At 36.0% G+C, this 17224-nt stretch overlaps 1 protein-coding gene across 22 annotated transcripts in view; it reads right to left on the bottom strand.

Moving 5' to 3' along the window:
* The window catches only part of DLG2 (discs large MAGUK scaffold protein 2), a 998396-nt gene that overhangs the window by 455234 nt on the left and 525938 nt on the right, over positions 1-17224 (bottom strand). The gene's annotated exons all lie outside the window — the stretch shown is intronic.

Below are 17224 nucleotides of genomic sequence, written 5' to 3' on the forward strand. Positions count from 1 at the left end.
GCATGAAAAACAACTCCATTGACACATATTCAATGTAGCCAATAAAGATGTAGTAGCCTTGTGAAAAGCATGTGAAAAAAATAGAAAAAATAAAAAGCTTCCTTAATATAGTTAGCAGAGCTACATAATTAAATGCCAGAGGGCGGTGAGTGCTGCTGGATGAACTGAACTGGTTCTTTTTTAATCAATCATGCAAGCTTGATCCCATGCAAGGACACACATATCTCTACACACCAAGCCAATACTAAGAAGATAATGCCTAAAGCAGAAGCTATAGCTACCAAAGTTGCAATTGCAAAAAGTCTGTCTGACCTTTCCCTCCCCCTCTGCACTCTCAAACATAATGGGAATAGAAATTGCAGCCTCTGCCTTAATATTCTAGAAGCCACTCTGAAATATTTGTCATTAATCTGGAGGTGTTCTTCATGGAATCATAGAATGGTTTGGGATGGAGCAGACGTCAAAGATCTCCAAGATCACCAAGAAAGTTGGAGAGGGATTTTTTACAAGGACGTGTACTGATAGGACAAGAGGCAATGGCTTTGTACTGACAGAGGGCAGGTTTAGTTTAGATATAAGGAGGAAATTCTTTACTCTGAGGGTGGTGAGACACTGACACAGGCTGCCCAGAGAAGCTGTGGGTGCCTTATCCCTGGAAGTGTTCAAGGCTAGGTTAGACGGGGCTTTGACCAACCTTCCTGGCAGAAGGTGTCCCTGCCCGTGGTCAGGGGGTTGGAACAAGATGATCCTTAAGGTCTCTTCCAACCCAAAGCATTCTGTGATTCTACGAATTTATGAAGTCTATCAGAAATGAAACTCTGCCATTCCTTTTACTTGTTTTCTATTATTAGAAGTAAAGGACCACAAAGGAAATGAATTCAGCAGTACCACTAGGAAATATTTAATGTGCATGACTGAAGCACCAAAAGGGAAATATTTCTGGCTTTTATAGTTCAAGGTAGGTTTGGGTTTTGATTTGGTGTTTCAGGAGAGGCATGGGGTGGAGAGGATATACACCTTATATGGGACTGTCAAGTCTGAGTGTCATTTGCTCTAGAGCAACACAACTAACACTCTCCCATTGAATTATTAGAAATGAAACTGGAAGCAAGGCAGAAAGATTCTACTTATCACCTAAAGCAAAGCATCATTTTCAGCTGGAAGCCCTCTCTTGCATCTAGACCAACAAAAAGAAATAATGACTGTAAAGTAGCACAAACTGACTTTGTCATTATTATCTGAAGGGAAGGAAGTAAAAGAGTCCAAAGGAAAACTAATTTTTTTGCTCAGCTAATTTTTGTCATGATTTGCACAGCACTAGGCTTGATTAAAGTGTTTTATTGCCTTCATTTTTTTTAAACACTTGTATAATTGTGATTTTTTTAAACTCTCTAAAATAATTCTCTGCTGAGTTTCAGCACTACATTCACATGCTAGTTGTTCAATACTGTATCATTGAGAAGATTCTATGATTTCTCCAGCTTTAGCAAAAGAAATTATATTTTCACTATGAAGCACAAAAGAAGGTTGCAGATTACATCATCAGGGGATTATTTCAGTCATAATCAGACTTTGAAGGTGTTGCTTCCTATTTCTTTTTTCCTTTCCCAATAATATCCCCAAGTGCAATTAAAACAAGTCTTCTCATGAACTTTCTGTAGGCATTTACACAACATCCAGTGAGATACTTTTGGAGGGCTGGTGGTTAGGGACAATATAAGAAACAAAAAGGAAGGGAAGGTACTTGACGGTAGGAAATTACAGCTTGAAATACTTAGCTGCAAATGAGTTTCCAGTTGAAAACTGCAAGGAAACTGTGAAGTGACTAAGAGTCAAGACGAGAGACAAGAGAAAGAACAAGAGGTCTTGAAAATGTTGTTTATGGGGGGAAAATGGATTTATTTAGTCTAGTAAGGGGAAAGAGTCATTAAGAGGCCTACTAGCCTTTAAAGAAAAGGTTGTCTGAAATAAGAAGGAACTACAAATTTAATAATAGAGGTGAAGTGTTTAATTGCACTAAAAATTTGGAAAGCAAACTTTCATAAATACAAGGTGTGCTGGAGTAGATTGACCAAGATGACCACAGAAAAATGTTGAATTTCCAGAGTGTATCAGAAAGACATCTATCACCTAATCGCTATCTAATTGCTGATCTTGTATTGAATCAGCAGGAAGCTTAAAGTGACCCTTTTTCAGTTATTCCTATCTTATTTCCTTTACTTTCTACTTATTAGTAACTTATTTTCTTCTCTTAAAAAATAATTCATGCATGCACTTTTTAAAAAAGAACAACTAGAGGAAGGTTTTTCTCCCCACTCCTCCAATAAGACATTTAGCAGCACAGACTTAAGACAGTTTATAAAAGCAATGCAGGTACTTACTCATTTTCCAAAACAGGAGTCACTATTTAATTTCTTACTTAACTGGAAAGCAATAAAGATACTGAAGTTCATTATGCCTAACTGTGTAGACAATAGGAATTTGGAAAAAATCAATCCTAAGGGTTGGGTTTTTTTTTTTTAGAAAGCTTGCACTATTGTGTCTCTTCCCCGGCAATGTTTGAGGTAATGTACATATATAAACCACAGAGACCACTAGCAAAAAAAAAAAAATCACACTTAAAGCAAACAGGAGCTTTTCAGATAACCCCAGCTCTTAGGTAAAGCACAAGAGTGTTTCCCAAAATCAAAGTTTTGGTGCATGACTCTGCAAACACTGCACATCAAAGTGTTACAGCATGTTAAGATGAAACAAAAGATCTGGGGTGGAATTCAGCTGGTTCTGTATGTGAGACTAGTAACATTTTAGATGCCCCAGGGTATCCTGCCAAGCTTAGAGCTGCCACTCCAGAAAAGGTCAGATTTCTAAAGGTCCTGTGTCATATCTGTCACTTCATGCAGATGTCTTAGAATCTCAGCGGTACCTCAAGTGCATGAGAGACTGATGCCTAGACACCTAAGTTGTGCCAATTATGTTCTGAGACCCCTTAAGCAGTTTATATCTGCTTTACAGCTGCATAATTGTGTTAAACTCATTAATTTGCCCAGAAGCATTTGCAATGAGCAAAAAAAAAAAAACGTTTGACATATTCCTTGGTGAGCTTCTGAGTCCCTATTAAAGCAGAATACACTAAAATATTAGTAACAGAAATCACATTTATAAAGGTTAATGTCACCAGAAATTTCAAATGCCTAATGAAATTAAAATAAGCAGGAAAAATAAAGGAAGAAAAAGAGAGGGGGGGGAAAGGGATAGATAAAAGGAACTCCTCTTGAGTAGAATGAGCAAAGTAATAACTTCACCTTTCAACAGCAACTGGAAACCAGTTTCTACCAGTTTTTAAAGAAAGCCTGAGGATCAAAGAAATGCAAATAAAATCCAGCTAGGGTAAGTATGGTAATGTCTGCCTAATTTAGAAGAAAAGTAATCAATAAAAAGGACAAAGGGATAGGAAAAACAGAGAGAGGCACAACACAAAAAATGTCGGTGGAGAGCTGAATAAAAAGAAGTGATCTCTGCATCATTCTAGGAAATATTAATAGACAGGTGGTAGTATGTAAATCTGTAAAAAAAAGAGGCAGAAGGGAAACAAAATTAAATAAACAACGAATAAAAGATTTGTTTTCAAACAAAGTAATTCTCTTAGTTGAAAAGCTGGAGGCTGGGCCAATACTATCACTTAAGTGCTCTGGTACAATTCCCACCTGCTTGGTGGGATGCTAAACAAGCTGGACCCCGTCGGCAGACACAGCATAGCTATTCTTTTACCTAATTCAAATATGAATAAAAATTCTGTGAGTAGCTTTCCCTCCTTTGCCAAGAAAGAATGGACACAAAAAAAATAAGGCAGAAGAGCCTCATACAACAGGTTGGACATGACTACACTTTGAATTTATCCATCTCTCTCCTGTCCTCAGAGCACAGACAAAAATCTCTGTCTTCACTCGTTAGACTCTTTTCCATCCAGAGGATTAAAGACAACATTGTTCAAAGTCAACAACATAATTAGGATGTCGATTTTTTTTTTTTTTTAAGTGTGGTTTCAGAGCTCCTGCATATTCCACATACAGACTTTCATCACAGTGTTACCCACCATTTAATCTTGTCAGTGATCACAGCTATAAGGAAAACTGAATTTTTCCCTTCCTTCCTTACCCCCATTTTGAAACCTGTTATTTAATGCTGTTAAAATTTAAATGCAATTTTTCCCTCCTGATCCTGCCAGCATGAACATCCTTCTTACAGACTCTATCTATACCTTTAAGAGAAGATATGATAATAACTTAATTATTCCTAAAATATATTCATATCTTCCAACTACCCTTCCCTTAACACATAAATTTTTGATAAACTCTAGGCAAGATCATTACCTGAATATGTGACTAGAGCAGTTATTGGGTTTAATTCATAATTATAGAGTTTTCATTATTCTCTGTCAGAGATTTTTTGGTAATGGAAGGGGAAAAAAAAAAAAAGCACCAACAGAACAATTAACGTGCTGATTAAATGACTTTTTAATTTTGGGCCACCTTGCACATTAGCAGATTTCTCAAACATTTAAAATGTACAGGATGAATAAGTCTTTAGTCTCATAATAATTTAACTGAAGAATTATATCTACTAAGTTACAAAATGTGCCATGGATGCTATGTTTTATAGAGTTTATCCTACAGATGCTTTTTAAAAACCCCAATGTTAAGTATCCAAAGAGTTTAAAGAACACATAAAATAAGTGGTCTTTATCAACTGATAAAGAGCACTATACGAGCAGCCTAAAATTAAGACTGCGCTTTTTATAATAGCTGTGTTTTTCATATTTCAGGGAGAAAAAATAGTTCTGCTCTTTTTGTCCTCTCCTTCCCAAATGTATATGCTTTGTAAACTGCCTTCTGGCTGATATACTTGCTAATTTTTATTTCACATCAGAATTTATTTATTGCCATGGTAATGAAATGAAAATCCCTAGTAGATATGACTACTCAAACCTTGAGTCATCCTTGTAATTCTCTAGAAAGCAAACAGAAATTATTCTTGCATTGTCAGTAGCCAAATTGGGGGTGTGTCACACCCTGAATACATCACAAAAATCTACATTAATACCTCAGTAGAGAATGTAGGGTTTCAAATGTACAAATTTTATCTCTATAACATGATTAATGGCCTCATCCCCACAAGATTTTAATTACATTATTATTTCAAGTGGATTATATTAGTTTCTAGAATTTTTTATAGTGCTCATGAATGTCAATATTCAGCATAATTTATATTACAATTCAACTTAAATCATCAATACACAAATTATACACAATCCAGGCGCTTTTTATTTTTGACAACCTTTTTGTTTCTAGTGGTTTAAAATGTCTAAAAAGGTACTAAGGAGGCCAGATTTATACTTTGGAATAGTTTCCCACAACTCTCTTCTTTTTAATCTGGATAAGCAGCTGTGAAACATAATCAACACCATTCTGATAACTGACATTTTTGTGCTTTGTGAAATCAAAATATGAACACATTGCTCTTTGTGTCAAATTACTCTTCAAAAGTTCCTTTGATTTACTAAGTACAGCAGTCTCCTAAGAAAGCAATCTTACACAGAAGTTCTAATTTGAACCAAAATGTCATCTCTAAGTATTCACATCCTGTGTCTTCTGCCTTACTTGCTTCATCTTTTATGAGAGATTGTGCTTAAAATGGCAACATTATTAAAATTGCAAGTTTTCTGATTTTCTGTATTGAGTTGCCTATGTGCAGACGGTCATATACAAATGTTTCCGAGTATCTTCACAAGAATCACAGAATACCCTGCTTTGGAAGGGACCCAAAAAGATCAACAAGTCCAACAATTATAAATCCAGGTCGGAAAAGTAAGAATTGAAGAGGAATCCTCTATTTCCCACAGCTGTAAGGGTAAGATGGAAAGTGCTCGAGGTCTGCAGTCAATGCAATTGCTTCACACAATGGAAGATGATGCTAATTATCACAATGGTATCTTCAAACCAAGGGGTTTCAGGAGAAACCACAAATAATAATCAGAAACAAAGTTTTGATTTCAAGTTATCCTTAGGCATGCAGAATGAATGGAAGAAAGACATATCTGTAATCAAACGTACTTGCTCTAAAATGCCTATAATCCTGTGATAGTAGATTATGTAATCGTATTTCACTATAAAAAGTTTAGTTTAGTTTGAAACAGGGTCTTTCCAAAAAAGAATAATAAAAAATCTAAGGAAGTAATAATTTCATTAAAACAATTTTCTTCTATTTCCATTATAGAATATATACATTAAATCATAGTATGTTCTGTGCAGCCTCAAGACTTGGAGACACAGAAATATTTGAAAATTATTTTCTACTTCCATAAAAATAGCCTGTAATTTACACTGCAGTTTTTTCTGTTTTTCAGTAGCACCTCACTCCTCTAAAGCTGCCTGGACAAATTTAGCTGCAGTTACAACACTGGAACATTTTGGGACACATCTTTCCTGGAGGATAAACATCTAAAATGCCAGTGTGAGGCAGGTACGAGAAGCTGTTACCCTACTGCCAAAAGGAAAAACAGCCATGATAGTTTCCTAGTAAATAAAAAAGCAGACTGTATGAGAAAGGTTGTGAGTTACTGAACAAGGTCCATGCAGCCATCTCACATGGAATGAGCCTCAATAAATGATTTGTCCTTTACCTTTTTATGAGCATTGCAGATTAAAATCTTACTAGTATGATAGTCAGAGCTGTAGAGACACTTATACAGTGGAAGAGCTGCATCTTTGTTCAGCACTTCATTTACTTCTCTCTGGATAAAGGGTAGCTCCAACTTTTATTTTCTTAGGTTGAAAAATATGGGTTTATGTTTTGGGTTTTCTATTACCTTTTGCCCCAAAAGCTCTATTCTTTTTCTGCTTGACTATACAAAAATTTCAAAGAATTTCCTCAGGCTTCCAATTTTTGCACGTCTCTTTTATTGCGAATTGTTTAGCCATGATGAAAGGAAAAGGGTTTGATCCAGAATTTGTTCTGGTAAGCTCCCCAAGTCTGAAAGGACACTTTCAACCTTGCACGTAGGGCATCAGTTAAGCAATTTACACCAGTGTCAGTAAGTGTGACACACCTGCAGCTCTCCACATCAACTTCATTTTATTACCACATCAATAAAGCTAAATCATCACTCTAGATGGAGCCGTGAACTAGGCAGAAAGTTCACTAGAAATGCAATAAAGCCTCTAATAACAAGATGTACAATGTTCAAAAAGTGCTATTTAAGCTTAAAAAAGAATAAAATCAGATTGCCAATGTCAGCTATTACAAAATATTAAAACTGAAACAGAAGAGTTACTTTACACTATTTACTTGAGGAGAATTCATCTTTGAAAGATAGCTGAGATTTTTTAATCAAATTGATGGATTTCATGTCTTTTGCTGTTTCACAGAAGTTTTTCTATTAACCATTAAGAGAAAATGCAAACAGCTCTACACACATCTGAATCTTCTCCTAAGTCCAAACCAAGCCTAGAGATAGTGCACTAGAACGAAAAAAAATCCTGCCTTTGAGGGAGTGTACAGTAAAAATTTCCAAACATATATCAAAAAGTGAAGCAAGAGACGTGAGATAATTTGCAAAAGCAGGTCAGTGGTAGAATCTGGGAATAGTGTTTCAGTCTCTTGGCTTTCATACAATTCTCTGTTAGGGACCAAGGTGACCTTGCAAAGACAGAATTAAGACTTTCAATTGTAACAATCTTGCATGAACTGATGAATACACTCAATTATACTTCTAGAAATATTTTTTGTCTACCAAGAGGCAAAAGTGGGGTTTTCTTCCCTCATCTGGGAAACATTAACTTTCAGAACTGCATGATTTCTTGTCTTCTCAGGTTTTATATGGAATGGTCTAAAGGTAAAATTTGGCTTTCTCTGCTGTGTATTCCAGTGGATTAGCCAGCCTAACACATCTGCTCTTGTCCTTCAGGTGCTCCAAAAACTACATAGAAGAGAAAAATGTCTCAGTATACAGAGACATTTTAATCTTTCTGCATTTTTGAAAGATTAAAAAAGTGTTCCTTCATTGCCCTTTACCTTAAGGTCTATAATCATACAATCATTTTTGTTCCTTGACAAATCAGGAAAATACATTTATTCCACCTGTGATGAGATCAGCAACAAGCAAGGCAACAAATACTTTCAGAAGTAATTCTACATTCTCTCATACTTAGTATCTATGTGAGGCCACATTGCTGTTCACCTTGGTGGGGTTGGTACTGACAGACCATAATAGAAAATAACAACATTTTCACTGTGATCTCTGATCTAAACACTACACAGCTATTTAAAGTTAAAAAGAGAATTTATTAGCCTGTGAGATGGGGAAATCAAAGCTGAAAGACTAATAAAGACCTATCTAGATCATAGTCATAGAAATGACAGCTGTTTTCATGATGTTTACATAATGAAATGCTCTCATGCCACAGTGGGTTGTTCTTACAGCTTATCCTACAGACAGCACATCTGGGCTGGGGCCATTGGTGCTGCTCCTTGTAGACAGTTGAAGGATTAAATAACTAATGTAAAACCTTTTTCCTTCCTTCTTTCTTTCTATTTTTTTTTTTCTCCTAATAGTAATTTAAGATTAACCAAACTAAGAAAAACCTGGTAGCTCCAGAAAAATAATTCTAAATAAAAATTCTGTGTTTGTATATATGTGCATTTTGCTCTTATGAAAGGTGTCTTTATGGATGTGTGTTGAAGTGTGTGATGTAAAGGAGACAATTTTCAGAAGTAGGTGCACCTATATGTAGAGGTCACTTGAAATAAAACAGAATGGAAATGCTTATCCTGTTAAGTATTCTCTGTGATCTCAGCACTAAATTACCCTAAGGACTGCAAGAATCAGCAGTATTGCAATGTTGTGCAAGTTTTTTTCCATTGGTGTGGGAAGTTTAACAAAGTAATATTCATTTTCTAAAGTTTTCCAAACATTTCATATCCTAAAAGGTGGATAAAGAGAAAATGTCAACAACGAAATGCTACCTCTTAGACATGACAAAAATTTAAAAGGAAGATGTTTTTCACAAATCCGGGCTCTATTCACAAAGTAAAAAACATCTCACCTCAACAAATGACATCAACTACAGAGAGAAACCAAGGAGAAACATAACTAACAAGCAACACTGAATAATTCAAGACATCTTTCATACACCACCGCAAGGTTTGCAAAACAGCAAGGGGAATGCCTCAATTACTGACGTGCTTTCCCCTTCAGGGAGCAGTGAAAGTTAACTTTCACCATTAGTGCAGTAGAATGTCCCTTTAATAAATTTATTTCAGTAGCACTTAATACAATTCCTTAGATACAAACTGGAATAGAATAAAAAGGCAAGGTGGGGAAATAGGCTCATAGCTCAAAAAGACAACTGGAGCAAGGCAGCCCTCAACAAGAGAAGAGCTTCGTTCACAAGGTCATTAGGAAATTTCATCTCTTCCCAGCGATTTGGAGATGGTAAATACTGTTAAAACTACAATGTAAATTTCAAATGATGATATATCTGTCTTTGGACACAGGTTATTTAATTCAAGGGGAACTGTGTAAGCCATTAAGCATTTCTAAGCATGAAGTATGTAGGGCAGCTTCAATAGAGTAGGAGGGAAAAAATCCCAGAATTTTCTGCTCGCCCATCTTCCCCACCTTTCAGGTCTAACACAATCAAGCACTAAACCATAACTCAGTCTTCCCCACTCCAAGAAACACGAGATAAGCATGGTCAGGAAGAAAAACTTCAGCACCACAGAAATGTTACGTTGTACCAACTTAAGGATCACTCTTCCTGGTTCTGCAGCATGGGCTGGACACCCCAGTAAATATTTCCAATCCCAACAGATGTAGCTGTGCTTAGAGAATGATACTGCAATGATCTGGGGAGTTCTTATGAGACCAGGCACCAAAGAATCAAGGAAAATATACTTAGCAGACACAGAAATTGTACGCATTCAGGTAGTGCACCATCAAAAAGTCATATTCCCTCAATAATGGTAGTAAACGGTTGGACATATTTTTTTCTTCCTTAAGTTCTGTTCCAATAGCAAAACCAAAGTAAACTATTCACTCACCAACTATTTCCAGTTGGTGTTGCCTAGTTGTAGAACATCGATTCCATCATTAAATTCTCCAGCCACCAATTTACCATCTGTAAGCGGGGTCGCACTTAAAAGACGAGTTAAAAACCAAGGAATACACCGACTAATTTCGAACCACAACCTCTCTTCTCAATGGCATTCTGACAGGGAAGTGAAAATAAGGAAAGGCTAAAATGCAGCCATATTACAATGAAACTTCTCAGGTGATATGAAACTGCAGTGCTCCAAATTCATTTCACAAGGCAGTAGTTTGCAAATGTGGCAGTGATTTTCCTCTGTGCCAGCTCAGGAGGGAGGCATGCAGTCCTGCATTATGTCATTAGGACACGAAATTTCCAGTAACAGCCAAAGTTTCGCTTCAGGCTCCCCAGTTGGAACAAAAAAGTCTGGCAACAGGCCAGCAGACGCTACAGAATATCACAGTCAACAGTGACATTTCCTTACCTGGACAGTTTACTGCATGTTCCTTACCCTGAATATAAGAATAGTCTGGCAAATACACGTTGTCGTGACTGACTCTACTGTGAACCACACAAAATTAAGCTGTTTGTCTGCAGGCCATAAAGCAAGTACTTCATAAAAATGTCCTCAGTGCTTTTTTTTACCTTTTCCCTCTAACCGTGGGAAGAAAAAGAACCAAAAAGTGTAAACTAAAACAATCCATAGAGTAACAAATATTCCAGAGTATGCTGGGTTTTTAAATGGGGTTTTTCTTTCAGCTTTTATATCTTCCACATAACTATAGTATGGAGAGATTTAGAGATATAATTCCATATGCTAAATCCCCTTATTATAGTCTGAATGATTTAGTACGTTTATACTTTAGAGGAAAAAAACTGTAAAAATTATATTTCCTTTTATTCAGCATTCATCCTCCCTTTTCAATTTCCATATTTGCTCCATTACCATGCATAAAAAGTTTGTTTTAACTATTAAAAAGCCCAGCCTTATGCTCAAAGTCTAATCTCCATTCTGTATGCCCACATAATTCTCAGGAAAGCCTTTGTGATCTTAAAGTCTACAGTGTGTACTCTGAGCCCTCTTGTCAGCTATTACCACTACAGAGATCTTGAAATAAGAACCTGACTTGCAGTAGAACTAATTCACAATTGAAACAGAATTAAGGATTTTGCTTTACAATAGTACAGCTCTCTGTACAACTGAGCATTTAAGAATTCAGGATCCAATATTGACTTAAACTCTGTATGCATTAAAGCATTACATTCAATTAATGAACACACTATATTAAAAGTTATACATGTTCTAAAATAATTAATTCAAATTTCCATTTGAAGTGCTCTGCACCAGATACCTTATGGAAGTCATCTGTATGAAAAGCAGTCCATGATCATGGAACACATACTACTTGACCTTTTTAACAAAGATTAATGAGAAAAGCAGTATCATCAGACAAGTCAGTAATTGCTACAGTAGTACCTAAAAAGGAGCAGGTTTCATTCAGCTCAAGGAACTGTTGGTAGAATGATCTGTACTGAGGATAAAATTTTTCAACTCAAAAGTCAGAAGTGACTTTATTCACATAAGATAAATTCAATTCTTTACCTGCTTAGTTTTTTTTTTTTTTTCCTTCAAATTAATTGCTAAAAGAAACAGTAGTATATCTGAAAAATTCCATTAGTGAAAATCTCCTGGAAAATCATATTTAAATACAGAATCATAGAATGAGTTTTTGTTGAAAGGGACTTTAAAAGATCATCTAATTCCAGGCCCCCTGCCATGGGCAGGGACATCTTCCATTAGAACAGGCTGTTCAAAGCCCTTTCCAACCTGGCCTTGAACACTTCCCGGGATGGGGCATCCACAACTTCAAAAACCAGGAAAAGTCCAAAGGGTAAAACACTGTTTCCAGATATGCTAACACAAGCTAAACAGAATCATAAATGGATATAAAACCGGTTTAGTAGGTATTTTATGATTTTATAAAAAGAAAAGGCAATTCCAAACCACTAAATTTACTATTGAAAAGTCACTAGCTGGTAACAGTCATAAATATTTAGGAAAAAATAGATCCATGCTGCACAAGAATCTAGCATTTCCACTGTTACTTATTCTGACATTTATACTGAACTGACAAGACAAGCCATTGACAAGCTGAAAATTACATGTTAGCCTTGTTGAGATTGGAGGGCATAACTTTTCTTTCTTTCTTTTTAAAAGCATAGTGGAAATAAATCCTTATTTCGATACCATATTTGTACTGCTCAGGAAGTCTTCCAGATAGTCATTAAGTATAACCTAACTTTTCACTGGAATATTTAAAGGTGTTATTTTTAGTAAAGGTCAGCTGCTTTGTTCTAATTAGCTCTTGAAATGCTTCTTCACATCTAAAACCCCTTTATTGTCAGGTGCTAAGTGTACATCATCCTTTATCATCTCAGTCACATGCTGATGACATCTCCAGATAAGGAAAAAGGAAACATGATACGATAAAGGAGATAGAGTATGAGAGGGTCTTGGGACATGATTAGTTTTATATAAAAGCAATGTTTTTATAACAATAAGAACATACTTTTGCTGACTACCTGTACTATATATTGTTTAAAAACTACTATAATACCTCTTACAACTTATCTGTAGTGCCATTTTTTTTCTTCTTAAAGAAAAACTGTTGAGTAAAACAAGAGGGAAAATAAACCCAGTCAATATACCATTTTTATGATGCAAGTTAAAAAACAGCAACATCTCACATAGGCAGAAATTTTAGTCCTATTTTATCTTCTCCCAGGACCAAAAAAAAAAAAAAAAAATCCAAAAGCTTTGACAAAAGTGGAATATAGGAATTAATATTAATCACTTATTTTGTTATTAGCAAGCTTGCTGTTGGTGCTGGCTTTTGTGATATGCATATAAGGTCTCCAGGGAACTGCAGAATATTATCTACACAGGAAATGAGTCTTAAACAGGCGTGTGACTGCCTACAAATGATTAAGGTATATCGCACCTGTGAATAAGCAGTCAAATACTCACAGATACAATTAAAATAAATAGTTTAGTCATATAAAACCATCTAAGATGTGGAATCAATTCTGCATTAGACCCAGATGTCTAGCTAATTACTAATTACTATTCCTCTTTCTGAACTACTGAGGAAGCACTGACTGTCGTGGCTGAGGTTTATGGCTTTATTCAATCTGAAATACATTAGTCTCTGAATTCATCTGCTGTGGGTACCAGAAGAAATGCAGCATCATATTCAGGATGCCCATATACACTTTAGTGTTAACATATTTTCTAGTGTCATTTTAAGTTTCTGCTACCCAATTTCTAGGTTTTCCTTCTTCATTTTAGGAAATGATAGTGAGACAGCTATGGACATAGGTTTGTCCCCCAGGAAATCCAGTTTGCAGGACTATTCCCATGATTCACCACAAAGATCTACTACCACATGCATGCTAGAACTAGTCATACAAGTGCTTAGAAGTACCATGTGCTTTTATAGAAAGCTTCAGAAAGGAAACCTTCATGAAAGGTCAAAGTTTGCTCAGCAAGAATTATGCCAAATTCTCAAGTGTTCCATACAGCAGTCTCATCTTGGTGAGGGAGGAAAAGAGGTGAAAGAGGAGTAGATGTGTACAGGAGTAGGACCTGGACAGATTTCAGCTCATTTAATTGCCTGTGTTAGGAGCCCTGTCAACTTTGCCTCCCCATATGGTGAATAAAGCACTTCCAGGGAGCAATTCCACATATGTAAATGTGAATCACATGTGAGTGTAACCTTCCTCACTGACTGGGGCAGTGTGACTGGGCTCCTGCCTTATGCTGCTGCCCATGGCTAAAAATGAAACTATGCAGATCTTACCAAAGCAGTGTGCAGGCAGGCAACAGATTTTTCCTGTGACCAAATAATTAAATCTAACCAGTTAAATAAAACATGTCTATTTATGGCATGAAGGTGTTTTTATGCTAATACATACTCCATCTGTGATCCCTCAGAGCTGCAGGTGCAGAGTCATCCACCAGATCATGAGGACCCACAGTACAAAAGGTGCACACAAAAAGACATCTTCTAGCTGTGAAGAGCTGGCAGCCTAGATGGCATCTCAAGAGTGGAACAGGAAATGGAAGAGGAAAGCCTGGAGAGGAAGTTGGAAAAATCCAAAGATGTCCTCTATCACCAATTGCCTCTCCAGTGCACATCAAGTTTACAAGTACAAATTGTGAGCTTCCTGTGTTCTGTGCCAAAATCACACACAGGAAGAAATGGGTATATTGCAAGTTTTTTATTATACATATGATTTAGGGATGCCTATGGATACAGTAATTTAGTACAAATCATATTGCCAAGAATCCCTAGTGTCTTTCACTCACTGCAAACAGATTAAATCTTTTAGCACATGTATGGATTTGACATTTCATATCTATCAGCACATATGCATTGCATGTTGACAACTATTTTCTAAATTAAATTCACTGAAGTCTGTTTGCTAAACTCAGTAAGTATGGTAAGGCTCTTACTAAGTGTTTCAGGGGGGTTTGTTTTTTTATGAGAACTCCACAAAGAAATAATAAACTTGAATGAAAAAAAAAACTTGAATGAGATTTTAATATTTTTTTATATATATTGTTTTAAGTGTGAGTTTTCTTGTTAGCAATCTGCATTACAATATTTGCCTAGTAAATAGTAATATCCTACCAAAAAACTTTAGATTTGGATTTTTAATTAAGATCTATGCTGAGTCCCATTTATTTCAGTTCTTGTTATCCAGGAGATGGGAAAATTCATATTAAAAAAAGTCTTAAGCCTTTATGTAAAATTTTGATTGTTCAGGACAGAAGCCATGCTAAATTACTAATTGCCTATTATCTGCTCTGCAAAGAGAAATTTTAAATGGTGACAATGCAAATAAAATGATGAGTGATGAATTATCCATGTAATGGATTTATTTTTATCTCTGCACAGAAATATATGAAAAATATCCCTGCACATTAAAGTTACCATCCAGTGGGAACTATCTTTAACATATTTGAAGTATTGTGCTATAAATTAAACAAACTTAGGCGTTGCTCACAATTTAACTGTATAAGACCATTAATCTATATACTTATTATTCAGTGTTCCTCTTATTAGCAATTATGGAAAACAGCTTCATGCCAAGTCGTCCTCACTGAATCTTTATTAATCACAATAAGACAGCAGTATTCATCTTACCCTATTTGAGTGTATTTCAAGACTACATAAAGATCCTTCCATTATGTGCAAACCCCAAAATTCTACTGTTTCTAACATGAAAGGTGGTTTTAAGGACAAACAACAAACAAGCAAAGAAGCCCAAAAAATGCAGAAATAATCTAGGTACACTGGCAAGACAAAAATGCAGGAAGCTTGGGACAGCTTAGTAAATCTCTAGTTCAGTGAAAACTTAATTTGCATCATGGTGGAAGATACATGACAACTACAGGAAAGATACATTAAGGTTCTTTGTTTCCCAAAGCACTACTAGAATAAGATTATCCAGTGTTTATATTGCTGATTGTCATCATATAAGAACTCAAAAGAAAAAAAAAAAGTTGTAACCCCTCATTCCATTTTCTTCTCACATCAGAGTACAGCTCCTAAATCTGACTTAACCTGATGTGCTCCAATAGGGATTAAATCTTTCGGCTTTCATTTTTTTAAATTCAAAGTATCTTAGACATCAAAGGATCTTTCTTTCTGAAAAGTCAATACTTCAGCATTTCAGAATAATACCCTATAAAGCAGACACTCAAGATATTTACTCAGTTTTGAAAATACAAGATATGGTTATGTAAATAATTTTACTATGTTATCGTCCTAGTCCCACAAGATCAGAATTGGATGACCGAGTGGGATAATCAAGCTATTATTGCAAATCTCTTTTCCCTGGTATCCAGTGACAACATATGTGGGAATGGTACAAAGCTGTACCAGGAAGGGTTCAGGCTGGACACAGGAAAGCATTTCTTTACTGAAAGGGTGTTCAAACACTGGAACAGGTTCCTAGAGGGGTGGCCAATGCTCCAAACCTGTAAGTGCTTAACAACATCTTTTAATTTTTGGTCAGCCCTGAGTTTGTCATGCAGTTGGACTTGATGGTCTATGCAGGTGCCTTCCAAATGAAATAGTCTAGTCTATTATTTTCTTAAATAGTGCTAAATCATTCTGTAAAAAAATATCAACAGGCAGTCAACATCCTATATTTTTTGGATAACAACCCAGAAACATGGTTTATCAGTGCTAGGACACAACTAAAAAATTCTGCAGACTCCTCTTTTTCTCTTTATATGGACTATATTCCAATGTTACCTGGCTGTCAAAAGTTTTCCTTTAGAAATACCTTCTTAATTTTTATGTTGTGCACAGAAGAGGAAGTCTTCTCAGCAGACAGGTACTGCTGGGGCCTGGGAAGCTCAAGTTAGCAGCACACCAGATTGAGTCCTACTCATTTGTCCTCATCGAGTGACTCCATGTGCACACCTGCTTAAGTGTGCACTGCTCACCTACTTACTTGCATGGCATCCTGATACCCAATACAGCTGGCTCCACTGTAATCCCATCTGTCAAAAGACATTTTTTTAAAAAAATGTGGTTTCGTTTCAAGCCAAAATGAAACATGAGTTTTTTGAATCACAAAAGTTCTCACAGCAACTACAGTATGGTACCCTTGATGTTGCTACCAACAACAGAGCAGTGGCCTGAACAAATTACTTGTGAAATATTAGAGAAAAATCAATAAAACATAATCAAAGCAATTACCAGGATATATTTTAATGGAAACATGGTTTGTTGAAGATACTTGGAGATCAGAATATGGAAGTAGTTGAAACACACAGCAATTTACAATTACTGTAACTTTGCTTACCGAGCACTTTACTAATCTGTTAAATGGTCAAGTCCAAAGCATAGCTGCTTTTTAAAAGTCACAATCTCTAGTGACAAATTGGCTGTGAAATAACTGACCAACAAAGATCTTTCTCAAGCTAGAAACCTCTTGCACCCAAGGAAGGCCAGAATCTATTGCCAGAAGGAGGCATGAGGATATATTAGCAATGGTCTTCTCTGTCATTTAATAGCCCAGCCTAAGTGAAGAGTGACCCATCAGCATTTCAGAAAACCGGG

This window comes from Corvus kubaryi, unplaced genomic scaffold (genome assembly GCF_017639235.1).
Source record: "Corvus kubaryi isolate FWS band 111438036 unplaced genomic scaffold, C.kubaryi_AGA036_p1.0 37260, whole genome shotgun sequence".
NCBI lineage: Eukaryota > Metazoa > Chordata > Aves > Passeriformes > Corvidae > Corvus > Corvus kubaryi.